Below are 15,930 nucleotides of genomic sequence, written 5' to 3'. Positions count from 1 at the left end.
GTGGTATGGTAATTCTATGTTTAACGTTTTTCTTTTTGGTTTATTTATTTATTTTTGAGAGAGAGAGACAGAGAGAGTGAGTGGGAGAGGGGCAGAGAGGGAGGGAGAGAGAGAATCCCAAAGAAGGCTCTGCACTGTCAGCATGGAGCCTGACGTGGGGTGCGAACTCACAAACCATGAGATCATGACCTGTGCCGAAACCAAGAGTTGGACACTCAACCGACTGAGCCACCCAGGCACCCCTCTATGTTTAACTATTTGAGGAACCTAGTAGACTGTTTTCCACAGGAACTACACCATTTTCCATTCATACTAGCAATGTATGAAGATTTTAAGTTCTCCACGTTCTTGCCAATACTTGTTAATTGTCTGTCTTTTTGGATACTGCTATCCTAATGGGTAAGAATAAGTCATATGTTTTTGTGGTTTTGATTTTCATTTCCCTGATGACTAATGATGTTGACAATCTGTTCATGTATTTGTTGGCCATTTGTATATCTTTTTAGAGAAATATTTATCCACATCCTTTGCCTTTTGTTTTTTACTTGGGTTGTCTTTTTTATTGTTCTGATTTCTTTTTACGAGTTTGTCAAGAGACAGTCATACAGACATACCCACCATCAATATCTAAGAATAAAGGGAAACTATCAGATTTCAATAGAGAAAAAATCGAAATTTTCATTGCTTCCATCATAGAAAGAGATATGCTTACTAAATTTCCTTTTTAAACATGTAGTAAAAGGATGAAAGTATTAATATTTTTCTGTGGGTTAAAAATATTTGGATAGTACAATTGTATTCGTAATATGTGAATTAACAATATCTACCTTACAGGGTTGTTGTAAGAATTAAATACATATTTAGTTCACCCTTATATCCCTAGGGCTTACTACAGTGCACGGTATATAGTCGAAACTCAATATTTGCTGAATAAATTCATGAAGTACCCAATGGAGTCCCACAAACATATCAATATGTATGAGTTCCCTCCCCATCCTCTTCAGGAGACTTGAAGGAGGGAAGAATAACCATACTAGCAGAACTAGAACCCTCTGAACTGTGTGGCTTATGGTACATTATGAAATACTATAAGATTTATGGAGCCAAATGGTTTACAGGATGTGAGTGCTGGAACTCTACCTGTCTTCAGTGAAAAATGGGAGTTGAATATGTTAGAAAGTGCTTGGTTTTGGAAAGGTGAAAAGACCCCCATAGTGTTCCTAACTTCGTGATACTGAGTCGCTTGTCTGTGTATTTTCTGATTTGATATTCAGTATGTCAGTCAATTAGACCCCCAGCGAGGAGGCAGCCACCATCACAGTGCCATAAATGGAGAGTGGAAAAGCTAGCATGTCAGGCCACTCAAGACACTAAGGTGGCTTGCAGGCAAGGATGTTGTTTGACTTTTGGAAACAAAAGTGGTTGCAAAGCCACTATCACAACTGATATTTGACTATTGAAATTTCAATTGATAATTAAAATGTCAGATAATCTCTGTCTCACAACCCCACTCATACAACTGGTTTTATCTTCCAGCTATATTAAGAGAACATGCATAAATCAGGAAAATTCATTACTCACCTTCTAATATTATTGTCAACGTGCATAGTCCAACATTACCAAAAGAAATCCTGCTTACACGCTTTATAAACAGTATTTGATATTCGACCTGAGAAAAAAAGCTACTTATTGCAAATTGAAATTTTCATTCTCTGCGATATAAAATTGCCTGTTAGGGGCAAGACAGTTTGTAATACATGGAAAGTAGAAATGACTTACTCATACAGTTTAAATTAATGCTACATGAATAACTGAAGGCACAGAGTAAAAAGCACTAGTTATTTTATACTTAAAATTAATTCAAAAAATATTCTGATATATTAACAAATTGAATTTGCACTTTTTAAAAGAAGATCTTATGTTTTGAAAAGACTTAACATTGTTAAACACTTGAATAATAATCTTTGGAACAAAAGGAAATGTATCTCTTAAAATTTTTAGACACAGAGAAAAAAAACATTGTGAATCTACAAATCTTTTTTAGTTCCAAACATAAACTGTAGTTAACTTTTTTTAATGTTTATTTTTGAGAGAGAGAGAGAGAGAGAGAGAGAGTGAGTGGAGAAGGGGCAGAGAGAGCGGGAGACAGAATCTGAAGCAGGCTCCAGGATCTGAGCTCTCAGCAAAGGCCCGATGCAGGGCTCGAACTCATGAACTGTGAGATTGGGACCTGATCTGAAATCAAAGTCAGATGCTTAACCAACTGAGCCACCCAGTCTCCCCTATAGTTAATTTCTTTTCTTGAAGATACACCAGGCAGAACTGAAAGACCAAGATATTCTGGTAGTTTGGATGAGCACCCTAAGGAATACATCTTCTAGCAATGACCTGAGGCTTAATATCTGCTAATCCTAATGCTACTGGAAGATACTTCTTACCTTCCTGGGTCTGGAGAGCAGAATTTCCTTTCAACTTCTGATATTTTTTTAGCAGTTGCTGCCTGTGGTTGAATCACCCAATGATGCACTGTTAGCCAGCTGTGTGTCCTCGTTGCGGTTTGTCTGTCTTAAAGGACATTCAAAGAAAAGGAATGGCACGTTATATATTGGTGATCTTTTTTTCTCATGACCGAGAGATCAAGAGTCACATGCTCTATCTACTGAGCCAGCCGGGTACCCCTTATTGGTGATCTTGTTAGCTGAGATTTCAGGTAGACTTAGAGCTAATGGAAAAGGATGTGCATTGTGGAGTAGAAATAGCAGATGTTGTAATGTTGAAACCATTAGAAATAATAACATTGAAAATAATTTTTATGAGAACAGTTAGGTAAATGGTTGGTTTAGCTAGTGCTCAAATTCTTGGAAATTGAAGCTACGGAGGATAATTACGTGGCTTTGCAAGCACTCTGTTACTCTGAAATAGCAGAGGGTTTTGTCTGATAGGCTGTAGGTGCGGAGAGATGGCGGATGATAGCCATGGAATGTCATCCCTGGAACAACGGGGGGCTATGAGGGGCAGCCGGGTGGCCTGCATAGGCAGGCGGAAGCTGGCCATTGTTCAAACATGACCAGTCACAACTACAGCTCTCAATAGAGCTCATTCTAAATTTGGTTTTTGTAGGGCGCCTGGGTGGCTTAGTCGGTTAAGCATCCGACTGCGGCTCAGGTCATGATCTCACAACTCGTGAGTTCGAGCACTGTGTCAGGCTCTGTGTGGACAGCTCAAAGGCTGGAGCCTGCTTTGGATTCTGTGTCTCTCTCTCTGCCATTCCCCACTCACTCTCTGTCTCTCTCTCAAAAATAAACAAACATTAAAAAATATATAAATCAAATAAATTGGATTTTGTTTCTTCGTTATGTTTTTCACTTGGGAAGTTCAAAACAAGATCAGCCAAGGAATTTATAGAATCAACATGTTTTGAATACTATGTGGAATGAATAGAGTCCTCAGGATTCAGGCATTTAAATCAATTCATCTGCTTTATTCCTCAAGCTCTTTATGATGATGATGATGATGATGATGATGATGATTATTATTTTTAAAGTTTACTTTATTGGGGCATCTAGGTGACTCGGTTGAGTGTCCGACTTTTGGTTTTGGATCGTCATGATCTCACGGTTCGTGGGTTTGAGCCCCACTTTGGGCTTTGCACTGATGGTACAGAGCCTACTTGGTATCCTCTCTCTCTCCCTCTCTCTCTGCTCCTTCCCTGCTCATGCTAGCTGTTTAAATAAACTTTAAGTTGTTTATTTTATTTATTTTGAGAGAGAGAGAGAGAGAGAGAGAGAGCGAGCGAGCGAGCAGGCAGAGAGAGGGAGAGAGAGAATCCCAAGCAGGCTCCCCACTGTCAGCACAGAGCCTGATGCCGGGGCTCAAACACAGGAACTGTGACTTCATGACCTGAGCCAAAATCAAGAATTGGATGCTTCGCTGACTGAGGTACCCAGGCGCCCTGTTATTTTTTTTTTTTTTTAAGGCCATTCTGGGTTTGATTTCATGTACTGTGTTCCTCTGAAATTGTATGAGAATGCTACTCACATGGGGATAAGGACATGGTCTCATATATATGTGATGAAAACTTTCCTCTTGACAGATAATACTTTTATAGCAGTATCTTTCTTCTCTTATATTAGATACCTAAGAATCTAGAAACATTTTTCCAAAAAACATGTTCTTCAAAGTCACAGCATCCAGCAAGGATGATTATGCTTATTATACATACAAGAGGCAGAAATGCAATTGTTGTTGAAACAATTTGTTCAAATGATATAACAACTTCACCACTGAGCTATAATTTATCCTGAATTGCTAGGGTCCTATCTTAATGATTCTTGCTGCTATTTGTTCAAATAAAAGGATATTGATTTTAAGGCAATCACAACTGAGATGTGGCTCATATTTCTAATAATTTTCTCAGCAATACTGTTTCATTTCTCACCTGGAAGTAGAAGCACGTGTAAATGTATTGAAATTGTGTATTTTGGTAGTACAGTCTCTACGTTTTCATAAATTAAAAAAAAAAAAAAAAAGATGGGGGCTTAGTCAAGAGACAAACGTAAGATACGTTAATATATATCCTTCTTATACTTGTTATTTCTTGGAGAAATGACAAGGTGAAGAAATCACAGAGTCTCAAAGAGGTAAAATATGTAATGATATTGAGACTGAGCTCGAAATGTGTCTCTATTAAACAAACAAAAACAATGGGATTTATTTAACTGGTTACCTGAATTTTTAAACTCTGAATTTCCAGATGACCATCTCCACGGACTAGTTCCTTTGCTTCAGCTGGAGCACTATTTATAGGCATAAATTATTATAGTGAATAATTACCCCATATTGATTTTCCTGAGATAAAGAGGGATATAATAAATTATGCTCAGTAACCTCCCTAGAATAATATAAAAATTACCAAAATTATGGTCATAGACTTTCATTTTTATGAAGCAAGTAAAAACAATTTTTAAAAAATGACCAATTGAAATTAATACACCTTCTGCAGCAGAAGTGAAACTAAGCACATTATCAAGCATATACAAAGAAGGGATATCTTATTTAAGAATTCTAGGGGGCATCTGGGGGGCTCAGTTTGTTAAGCATCTGACTTTGGCTCAGGTCATGATCTTATAGTCTGGGTTCAAACCCCACGTTGGGCGCTGTGCTGACAGCTCAGAGCCTGGAGCCTGCTTCAGATTCTGTGTCTCCCTCTCTCTCGGCCCCTCCCCCACTTGTGCTCTGTCTCTCAAAAATAAATAAATGTTAAAAAAATTTTTTTTAAAAGAATTCTAATAGAACAGTTAAACTTACATTGACTTCAATAGCAATGGCAAACATTTGTTTAAATATGCATTTATTATTGTCAATATCCTACAGCATCACATTAATGCTGACGATTATAAATGACAGCAAAATGGGCATCTCGATGAAGGCAAAATGAATGCAAATATACTTTGCAGTTGTATAGTTCTTTTTTTATCACAGGGTCTCACATTTATTATACTATTTTATTCTCAACATGGACTATTTTATACATTACACCTATTCGCATAATTAAAAATCTCTTTTCACGGAAGAAAACCAACCAAATATCCACCAACACTTCCACCAGTTTCTTTTAACCTAAGTTGGTTTTCAAATGTTACTTTCTTTTTACTAACTCCGGTATCACTCTATCTGCTTTCCCTTGTTTTATTCTCTGGAATACTGCTACGTCAGGAAAATCTTTATCTCCATGGTCAGGACTCTTTCGTGTTTTCTTTCCTTTTCCCATTAAATAGGACCACTTGAAGTCTTTCTTGGTAACTATGGAATATTCTTCCGTGTATTATAACACTATTCATCTTGTTTTGCCACAGGATGTATTATACTACTCAGGCCAATTTGTACATTTCATTCAAAACATAACAATAGAACAGAGATAATAAAGATTTAATAAAGTATCAAGTTTAAAATTAATTATGTTTGCTGTATAATAAAGGCTGTATTTTAAGACACCAGAAATACCATATTCCATGTTTTCATGTTTTTACTACAACTGCTTCTTGGTTGAAACAGTTACAAATGCATAACACCATGCACTTAATAACTATTTGTTAGCATAGAAATATCTTTAAGATATTATCTGAACTGTCTTTAAAATGTATCACCTGTGTACATGAAACTAGAGACTTACTAAGATAACTTGTCTTATTTTTATGCTTCTTCATTTAACTTTTTCCTCTGCCAAAACTAGTCTACTTACCTTTGTGATAATATTTTTATTGAGACAGTGGTATCAGTTACTTCTCCAAAAATTAATTGGTTTTTTAACATCGTAGAACATTTGTGTTGAGTCTGTTGGCTTACCACTGTACAAGTTATCAGAACTTAAAATCTCATCAGTACTGCAATACTTGTACATTTTCTATATATATGTTCATTGTTGTACTCAGAAACCAGATCTACTATTTTATTCTTGAAGTCTTCTTGTCTAGGAATTTTTCTCTTGTGAATTTCCATAGAAATTATTATTTTTTTAATGATTTTTTTTTTTTTTTTGAGAGAGAGACACATACAACACAGTGGGGTAGGGGAAGAGAGAGAAACACACACAGAATTTGAAGCAGGTTCCAGGCCCTGAGCTGTCAGCACAGAGCCCGACGCAGGGCTCGACCTCATGGACCACGAGATCATGACCTGAGTGGAAGTCAGACACCTAACCGACTGAGCCACCCAAGCGCCCTTCCATAGAAATTATTTTTGGCAAGTGATCGACTTGTATCTTCTAGAGACTTTTGCTTCCACCACTGCCCCTGGTGGCACTTGCGTGTCTCATGGTGGTGATCATGTCTACACTGAGGAATTGTGTGATTGACCATGAATGAAACAATCCCAGTGTCATTTTTACTTGTTTTGTCTTTTTAAGTTGGACTCTGAATGAATTGCTAACCATATGTGGATTACTAGCTATACTGTGAAAAGCTATGCTGTTGACCTTTTCACAATGTATTTTCTTAACAAGCTGTGGGAATGGGCTAGAGGGGTGAATTTTAAGAGAGTAATAGTTGCAAGGGTAGTCATCACAGTATTGTAAACTTCTTGCATGTCTTTATATGCTACAGTCACAGACGATATTTGAACTTAATCCAGCACCATTTCCATCTTGTTCAAATAAGAAAATGGCTCTCGTGGGAATTCTTTTGACTCTGTCCACCTGCCACGGGGTATTAGCAGATTAGAACAAATGTTGGGAGGTGCCTCATGCCATCTAAGTGAACAATAGCACATTTGTTTGCCTTTCCACCTTCAAGGATATTAGAAGGTCGAATTTTTGTTTGTTTGGGCCAATATTTTTTAATCATCAGGCTAGACGTTCCAAAAGGGCAGGGAACCATCACTATCTCGAACAAAAGGAGCCCTCCTCAGTCAGCACCAAGAATATCAAAGTATTTCCTCTGAAGCTCTTAGGAACGAGTTATGAAAATATCTCAGTTACAAGTGGACAGCTATCTCACTTGTTCTCGGGACTTCTCCTTTATTTTTTTAATTTTTTAAATTTACATCCATGAAGGTCGACTTTTGAAGAGAGTGCTTTGTGAACATAAAAATAGCCATGTACTTGTGTAGAAGAAGACCGACCCTTGATTGTAAGGAGGGCCTTCCAACTACACAGCTACAAATCAGAAAGAAAGCCCAACATGACAGACCAGTCCTCCTTGTGTCCACTGTTCCAGAACGCTGAGGGTTCCATTCACCCCTAGACATCGCCCACTCAGGGAGGCCCTGTCTTCGAGATGCCCAGGATCACACTGGAGCTGTAAACAGCGATCAGCAGTCCTGTCCTACTGTTAGCACGGGAGAAAACCCAAAGGGGAGGTAGTGAGAGAAGTGTTTTTCCTTTCCACAATTTTGCATTCCATATAAAGAATCGAAATGTGCAGATTTCTTGATGCTATTCCTGCACTGAAAGAGAACAAAATAATACAGTTAAATCACCTTTTGGATAGTATTGCAGGAATTTCTCATGTCCCTACTACAATGGTAGGGGTCTGTAGGAATCATGCAACTGGCCTTTATTTCCTTTTCTATAAAATAGAGTAATGGGTGCCTCATTCTTACGGAATGGGATGTTCTATACACATTTAAGAATGTTTACTTAAGAAATAAACCCTATGAGCACACTGTTTTTAAGATCCAATAAGTATCTTATTATTTTTGACATCTGTGATATTAAATGAAAGAAAATGCTTTTTTGTTTTACTTCTTATTGAAGAAAACAATGATATTTTCAAAAAGTTGATATACCATGACAAGGGGCAGAAGAACAGTGGTCTGTGAAGATTAGTTTCGCAGTAAACAGTCAGTGGATAATTGAAAGAGTGATTAGTCTGGGTTGTCAACAAGTAATGTGGGAGATAGAACTAATATCCAAGGCACATGGCTAATTCCATATCCTCTGGAAAAAGGAAACTGCACTGGGCTTCAGTTATTGAAGGAGAAATTATTTTTAACAGTGTGTCGTGCCTCATTTTATAGTTCATTTAAAAAAAGCTCAAGCTTAAAACTGGTGAAGCCTGAGGAATAAAATCTCCATCTGCATACACATTCAAACACGTACAGAAACCAGGGGCTTCAGTGGCCAGAGTCGTGCCTGCTCACCGAGGAGAGTTTTCCAAAGGTGGGAGGAGATGCGGCCACGCTTCACCCAGACACAGGTGCAGCCTGTCTTCTGCAGAGAAGGAACAATGTCCGGAGTCGGCTGGCCTTGGTTTGTCGTCTCCTGTGGCGACTGCCAGTCGTTTGCGGGCTTTTGTCTATGCTTTGTGTACTACTTGACTCAGCTTGAGCCAAAAGCATCAGCAGCCGAAGCTGGAGTCTACCTTTCTGCAGAGAGCGCAATGTTTGATGTTTCTGAACATTTTTGCAACACATAACCACCCTGAGCTCCTGCTGCCTTACAAGCTCTTCTCACATGAAAGTACAAGACTCTAAAACGGCACCTTCCGCACACTATCCTTCCATTTAGGAGGCAGGCAGACAGTGTGTGCTGACAGCTGGCTGTCCATCTGGTGTTTGATGTGTGGCAGAAAAGCACCGTGGGGTAATAAGGGAGATGGATGTTTCTCTAGGTGACAGTCGGGCCTTCCTGAGAGCAGACTCCCCTGGGCTTCCTGCCCTTGTGCCCTGAGCACTGCCTCTCCCCACAGGACCGCAGGCTCTGCCTTCTTGGTGTAGGGCAGCTCAGCTCTCTCTATGTACCTCCCTGGCTTTTCATTGATTTGCAATATCCTGATCACAACAAACATTTCTAGCACTTTCGTTGCAGTGCCGCCAGCATGAATGCATTGGTAAAGGTTTGTAACAGCTTCCGTTCTTTTTCAGTTTTTGTTCATACCTGAAATTCTCCTTTATTTTTATTCATTCGTGAACCTTTTCTAGTCTCTGTTCTATAAAACTAGGAGGAACATTTAGACTACACAAAAAGCTATCACCTTGCAAGCTGTGTCAGGCCAAAGAATTTTTTTAAACGTGGGTAATCTTCAGTTTGCTACGTTTGAAGTTTATAAATAGTTCAAATATCTGTCTACACATCGCTGTATTATGCATATCCAGTTTAACAATTATTTGGACAGTTAGCTTCTGAAATGACTCCATTTTTTAAAAATTGCACTTGGTATCTACAAAGATGTTTTGCACTTTTGACAGATAAATGCCTTACAAGTAATAAAATGTAAAAAAGCAGCATGAATTTTTTAAATGTCAGAACTGTCTCAATTCCCTTATTAACGGTAAAAGGACTATTTTTTTTAAATTTTTTTTTTTAACGTTTATTTATCTTTGAGACAGAGAGAGACAGAGCATGAACGGGGGAGGGTCAGAGAAAGGGAGACACAGAATCAGAAGCAGGCTCCAGGCTCTGAGCTGTCAGCACAGAGCCCGACGCGGGGCTCGAACTCACGGACCGTGAGATCATGACCTGAGCCGAAGTCGGCCGCTTAACTGACTGAGCCACCCAGGTGCCCCAAAAGGACAATTTTTTAAAAAAACATAAATAGCACACTTAGAAAAACGAATCGTGTGTATACTAAAACAGAAAATATTTAAAAATTTGTTCTCACTGTTACCTTTTTTTTTTAACATGAAATTTATTGTCAAATTGGTTTCCATACAACACCCAGTACTCATCCCAACAGGTACCCTCCTCAATGCCCATCACCTACCCTCTCCTCCCTCCCACGCCCCATCAACCTTCAGTTTATTCTTAGTTTTTAAGAGTCTCTTATGGTTTGGCTCTCTCCCTCTCTAACTTTTTTTTTCCTTCCCCTCCCCCATGGTCTTCTGTTAAGTTTCTCAGGATCCATGTAAGAGTGAAAACATATGGTATCCGTCTTTCCCTGCATGACTTATTTCACTTAGCATAACACTCTCCAGTTCCATCCACGTTGCTACAAAAGGCCACATTTCATTCTTTCTCATTGCCAAGTAGTATTCCATTGTGTGTATAAACCACAATTTCTTTATCCATTCATCAGTTGATGGACATTTAGGCTCTTTCCATAATTTGTCTATTGTTGAAAGTGCTGCTATAAACATTGGGGTATAGGTGCCCCTATGCATCAGCACTCCTGTATCACTTGGGTAAATTCCTAGCAGTGCTGGAATTGCTGGGTCGTAGGGTAGATCCATTTTCAATTTTTTGAGGAACCTCCACACTGTTTTCCAGAGCGGCTGCACCAGTTTGCATTCCCACCAGCAGTGCAAGAGGGTTCCCGTTTCTCCATATCCTCTCCAGCATCTATAGTCTCCTGATTTGTTCGTTTTAGCCACTCTGACTGGCGTGAGGTGGTATCTCAGTGTGGTTTTGATTTGTATTTCCCTGATGAGGAGTGACATTGAGCATCTTTTCATGTGACTGTTGGCCATCTGGATGTCTTCTTTAGAAAAGTGTCTATTCACGTTTTCTGCCCATTTCTTCACTGGATTATTTATTTCTCGGGTGTGGAGTTTGGTGAGTTCTTTATAGATTTTGGATACTAGCCCTTTGTCTGATATGTCATTTGCAAATATCTTTTCCCGTTCCATTGGTTGCCTTTTAGTTTTGTTGAGTGTCTCCTTTGCAGTGCAGAAGCTTTTTATCTTGATGAGGTCCCAATAGTTCATTTTTGCTTTTAATTCCCTTGCCTTTGGGGATGTGTCAAGTAAGAAATTGCTGTGGCTGAGGTCAGAGAGGTTTTCCCCTGCTTTCTCCTCTAGGGTTTTGATGGTTTCCTGTCTCACATTCAGGTCCTTTATCCATTTTGAGTTTATTTTTGTGAATGGTGTAAGAAAGTGGTCTAGTTTCATTCTTCTGCATGTTGTTGTCCAGTTCTCCCAGTGTCTTAAAGAGACTGTCTTTTTTCCATTGGATATTCTTTCCTGCTTTGTCAAAGATTAGTTGGTCATACTTTTGTGGGTCCAGTTCTGGAGTCCCTATTCTATTCCATTGGTCTACGTGTCTGTTTTTGTGCCAATGCCATACTGTCTTGATGATTACAGCTTTGTAGTAGAGGCTAAAGTCTGGGATTGTGATGCCTCCTGCTTTAGTCTTCTTCAATATTACTTACCTTTTTAAAAAAAATTTTTTTTAACATTTATTCATTTTTCAGAGACAGTGAGAGACAGAGTGTGAGTGGGAAAGGGCAGAGAGAGAGGGAGACACAGAATCCAAAGCAGGCTCCAGGCTCTGAGCTGTCAGCACAGAGCCTGATGCAAGGCTCAAACTCAGGAACCATGATACCATGACCTGAGCTTAACTGACTGAGCCACCCAGGCTCCCCCTTAGTGTTATCTTAAAATAAGCATTACTTAGAGTTGATTAAAGGACACTACCCAAAGGCTGTTGCTTGAAAAGGAGCAACTCTTGAGCTGTGATTATCAGAAAATCCATTCACTAGGAGGGAGAGAAACATCCCAACCATCTCAGTGGCCTACTCTTCAGGATTAATGAACATTTTGCTGCCAAGATGACACCAATCCTCTTTCTCCTTATCCAGTGTTGTCTCTGTTTTGATTTGTCCTCACGTTCTTTGCCCATTGGCAGTGAGGGTGAGGCCATCTTGATTAGCTGTGGCCTGGCATCTAGTCTCAGGAATCCTTTAGTTCATGAGATGGGAGAAAAGAGCCCAGGGATGGCCAAAGTCAGCCAGCCATCTGGTCATTGCTCCCACCTCCTATTTTGGAAAACCAAGTGTTTCTGTCCTCCCTAGAAGACAGAAGAAAACAATGGATTGAATTTTCTTGCTGGTCATGGGGCCAAATTGGCTGGATATGGAGTATAATGAAAATGGAAATCTTTGCTATGAAATGTATGGTTTGGAATAAGTGAATCAAGGAGTTCTTCTGAGGATTAGGACATAGTTGTTTACCTTGTTTAAAATGGAGAAGAAAAACTCTTTTTAAAAAATATTTTTTTTAATGTTTATTTTTGAGGGAGAGATACTGAGCGCGAGCTGGAGAGGGGCAGAGAGACACACACACACACACATACGCAGAATTGGAAGCAGGCTCCAGGCTCTGAGCTGTCAGCACAGAGCCTGATGCGGGGCTTGAACCCACGATCTGTGAGATCGTGACCTGAGCTGAAGTTGGCTGCTTAGCCAACTGAGCCACTTAAATACTCCAGAAAATCTCTTGTTTTAAGAAGCACAATTTTAAGGAGACTACTGAGGTATCAACATTTGCAAGTAAGTAGACTAAAAGGTAGTAAGTATCATACTGTCTTGAAGGTGTACTAAAAGGTAAATCAAGAAGAGGCAAAAAAATAAAAAGATGCCAAAACAATGTAACAACAAAATTTGTTTACAGAAATGTATAATCGATATTCCAATGTGCACGAATTATGTAGTTTCTGAACTTCGAGCAAAGTGAAAAGATAGAAAGAAAAAGCAAAGAAGGAGAAACCCTTTAGTGAAATGGAAAAAAGTTTCAATACCTAAGCTTGGTTTTAGATATTATATTTTTTTGTCTAAAACATAATATTTTAATATGCTTTCAGATTTTAATTTTTTTCTGAGATGGCCATCCTGCAGAAAATGTTGCTCACTCCCATCTAGAAAAAGGACAGAAGGAGAGAAAGTGAACAGCAGGTAGCAAGCAGCAAGGTCAAGTGAAAGAGTGTGTGATCAGAAATGAAAAGACATAGGACAGCCTCTGTCTCGCCCTCATCGAAGCTGAAGTAGGACTCTGGTACAATTTCCCAGAAGCAGGCACATACCCCAAGGCATCAGAGAGTTTTGCAGTTCACACTGAATTTCACACAGTGTGGAGATTGGGGCTACTTTGTAAGACCACAGATTTCATTCAAAATTAGTGAATGCCTCATTTTCATCTTTCTATTTATCCATCAACTCTCAGGTATTGAAACTCCTTCCCCTTCACAGCCTCATCCGCCATCTTTACCTTTTGGTTTTCTGCGGTTTGGATGATGTCTGGACATGGTTTTCTTTGAATTTATCCTGTTTTGCATTCACCAAGCTTCTTGAAATCTGTAAATCTGTATCCTTCACCAAATTTGGGAACTCTTCAGCCTTTATGTTTTCAAATATTTTTTCTCCACCAATCACTTTCTCCTTTCCTTCAGCGACTCCAATACCATGAGTGTTACACCTCCCATATTGTCCCTCAGGTCCCTGAAGCTATTGTTTTGTTTTGTTCTCTCTTCCAAATGGATCATTTCTATTGATCTGTCTTCAGGCATATTGATTCCTTGCTCTGCCATCTGTATTCTGCTACAGAACTTATCCAGTGAGTTGTTTTTTTTTAATTTCAGATATTATATTTTTCAGTTCCAAAATTCCCACTTGGTTCTCTTTTATACTTTCTATTTCTCTGCTGAAATAATTTATCTTTCCATTCATGATTTCATTAATATCTACCTTTATCTCCTAGACATTGATTATAAAATTTCTTTAAAGTTTTTGTATTTTAATTCCAACATCTGGATGATTTTGGAGGTGCATTAACTGATTGTCTTTCTCATGCGAATTGGGCAGAGTTCAAGGTTCTTTATATGTTAAATACTTTAGGATGGTATCCTGGACATTTCAAATATTACATTGTGATTCTCTGGGTCCTGTTAAAATGTCTAGAAAATGTTGAACTTATTTTTCTGGCAGGTGATCAGCCTGCATAGTTTGAATCACAAGTTCTAGCCCATCTGTGGGTGGTGTGGTTCCAATATCAGTTCAGTTCTCAAAGCCTTCACGATGCTTGTAGGAGAGCCTGGGACTTGTGTCAGTTTGTTTACAGAGTTAGGTTCATTCTTCAGATCTCTCTTCTCGGAGATTTTCTTCATACTCTCCAGTTCCCGTGGATCTTTTTTCCAGGCTCCTCTGGGCATAGGAATGGTTTTCTTTCAGAGTTTTATCCTCCTGGGGCACCTGGGTGGCTCAATTGGTTAAACATCTGACTCTTGATTTCGGCTCAGGTCAACGATCTCACAGTTTGTGAGATCAAGCCCCACGTCGGGGTCTGTGCTGACAGCATGAAGCCTGCTGGGATTCTTTCTCTCCCTGTCTCTGCCCTTTTGCTGCTTCTCTCTCCCTCTCTCTCTCTCTCTCTCTCAAAATAAATAAACATTAAAAAAAAAAAAGATTCAACAAAAGGGGTTTAGCCTCCTGTGTTAAAGGAGATCCCAGGTCCATACAACTGACCCATCTTCAGGGTGAAAAAGTGAGAAAAAAATGAGAGAAAAATAATGGGGCTTTCTCTATACTCTTCACATAACAAGACACCCTTTTCATGCAGTGACAGTGCCTCAGGTTAGGGCTGGGAGAGGAAATAGAAAATAGAAAAACAAGACTCCTCCCTTACCCTTCAGCTTGTAGGGATTCTTAAGTCCTCTGGTCAAAAAGTGTTTGTTGTCTGCAACTACGGAGCATTTCACTGATCTGGCCCACCCTCTAGTAAAAGCTAAGAGATTAAGAAGCAGGAAAGCCAAAAACCAAAAAATGGCCCCAAACCCCACAAAACTCTCAGCAGAAAAACTGCCCCCACCACAGCGGGTATTTTTTCCCTTCCAAATTTTGAATTCCCACCTTAATCTGCCCTGTTTTATTTTTCAGAGTCTCCAGGCAGTTGCTTTTTGTCTTTTGTCCAGAGTTTTTATTTATATTCGATGGGAGAGGTAAAGTTAAACATAGAGTTTGATTACATTATGTAAAAATATATGTGATCGTATATAAATATTTTTTAAAAATGTTGATTCATTTTGAGAGAGAGAGAGCATGGGAGGGGCAGAGAGAGGGGGAGAGAGTGAATTCCAAGCAGGCTCAGCACTGTCAGCACAGAGCCTGATGCGAGGCTCAAACCCAGAACCATGAGATCATGACCTGAGCCAAAACCAAGAGTTGGATGCTTAACTGACTGAGCCACCCAGGTGCCATTTGTTTTTTTTTTTAAAGACCAGAAGGTCAAAATTCTCATCTTGGTCATTTGGGACTGGTAAGATTATGGTTTTTTTTCCTCATTTTATATTTTCTAAATATTTTATAACACACCTTTTTCAACTCTTCATATTTAATTCTGTTTCTTCCAAATATTTGGTTAGCTAAGTCTTTGCTGAAGGAGCATGTAGTTTACAATCATTAGAAACCATTAAATTCTGTACCAGCTAGATTTCTTTCAGCTTCAAGAAACAGATCACCAACTCAGTGACTTAAATGATAATGAAAATATTTTCTTACATAATAAAAAATCCACAGGAATCGTTGGAAGTTTGGTTAACTCTGTAGCTCTGTCTTACCACCTGCCATTCTTATGTTTGGCCCAGGCTTCAGGCTTAGTTCCTTCATGGTTGCACAATGGCTGCAGTAGTTCCAGACATCACATCTAGAAACAACAACATTTAGAGGCTGAAAATAGGCCATCTTTCTTTTTTAAATTAAAAGGCATTTTCTTTTTAATTTAGAGAGA

At 39.0% G+C, this 15,930-nt stretch overlaps 1 protein-coding gene across 3 annotated transcripts in view; it reads right to left on the bottom strand.

Moving 5' to 3' along the window:
• Window positions 1-7,491: 7,491 nt before the first annotated feature.
• The window catches only part of AP5M1 (adaptor related protein complex 5 subunit mu 1), a 59,318-nt gene continuing 50,879 nt past the window's right edge, over window positions 7,492-15,930 (bottom strand). For all 3 annotated transcript variants that reach the window (XR_006203847.1, XR_006203848.1, XR_006203849.1), the window contains 2 exons: window positions 15,702-15,846; window positions 7,492-7,941 (listed from right to left, as the gene is read on the bottom strand). The gene's annotated coding sequence lies outside the window, so the exon portion shown is untranslated. The remainder of the gene's footprint in view (window positions 7,942-15,701; window positions 15,847-15,930) is intronic.

Source organism: Panthera leo, chromosome B3 (assembly GCF_018350215.1).
Source record: "Panthera leo isolate Ple1 chromosome B3, P.leo_Ple1_pat1.1, whole genome shotgun sequence".
Lineage (NCBI taxonomy): Eukaryota > Metazoa > Chordata > Mammalia > Carnivora > Felidae > Panthera > Panthera leo.
The sequence above is the reverse complement of the archived record's forward strand: the minus strand, read 5'-3'. Positions and strand labels throughout refer to the sequence as shown.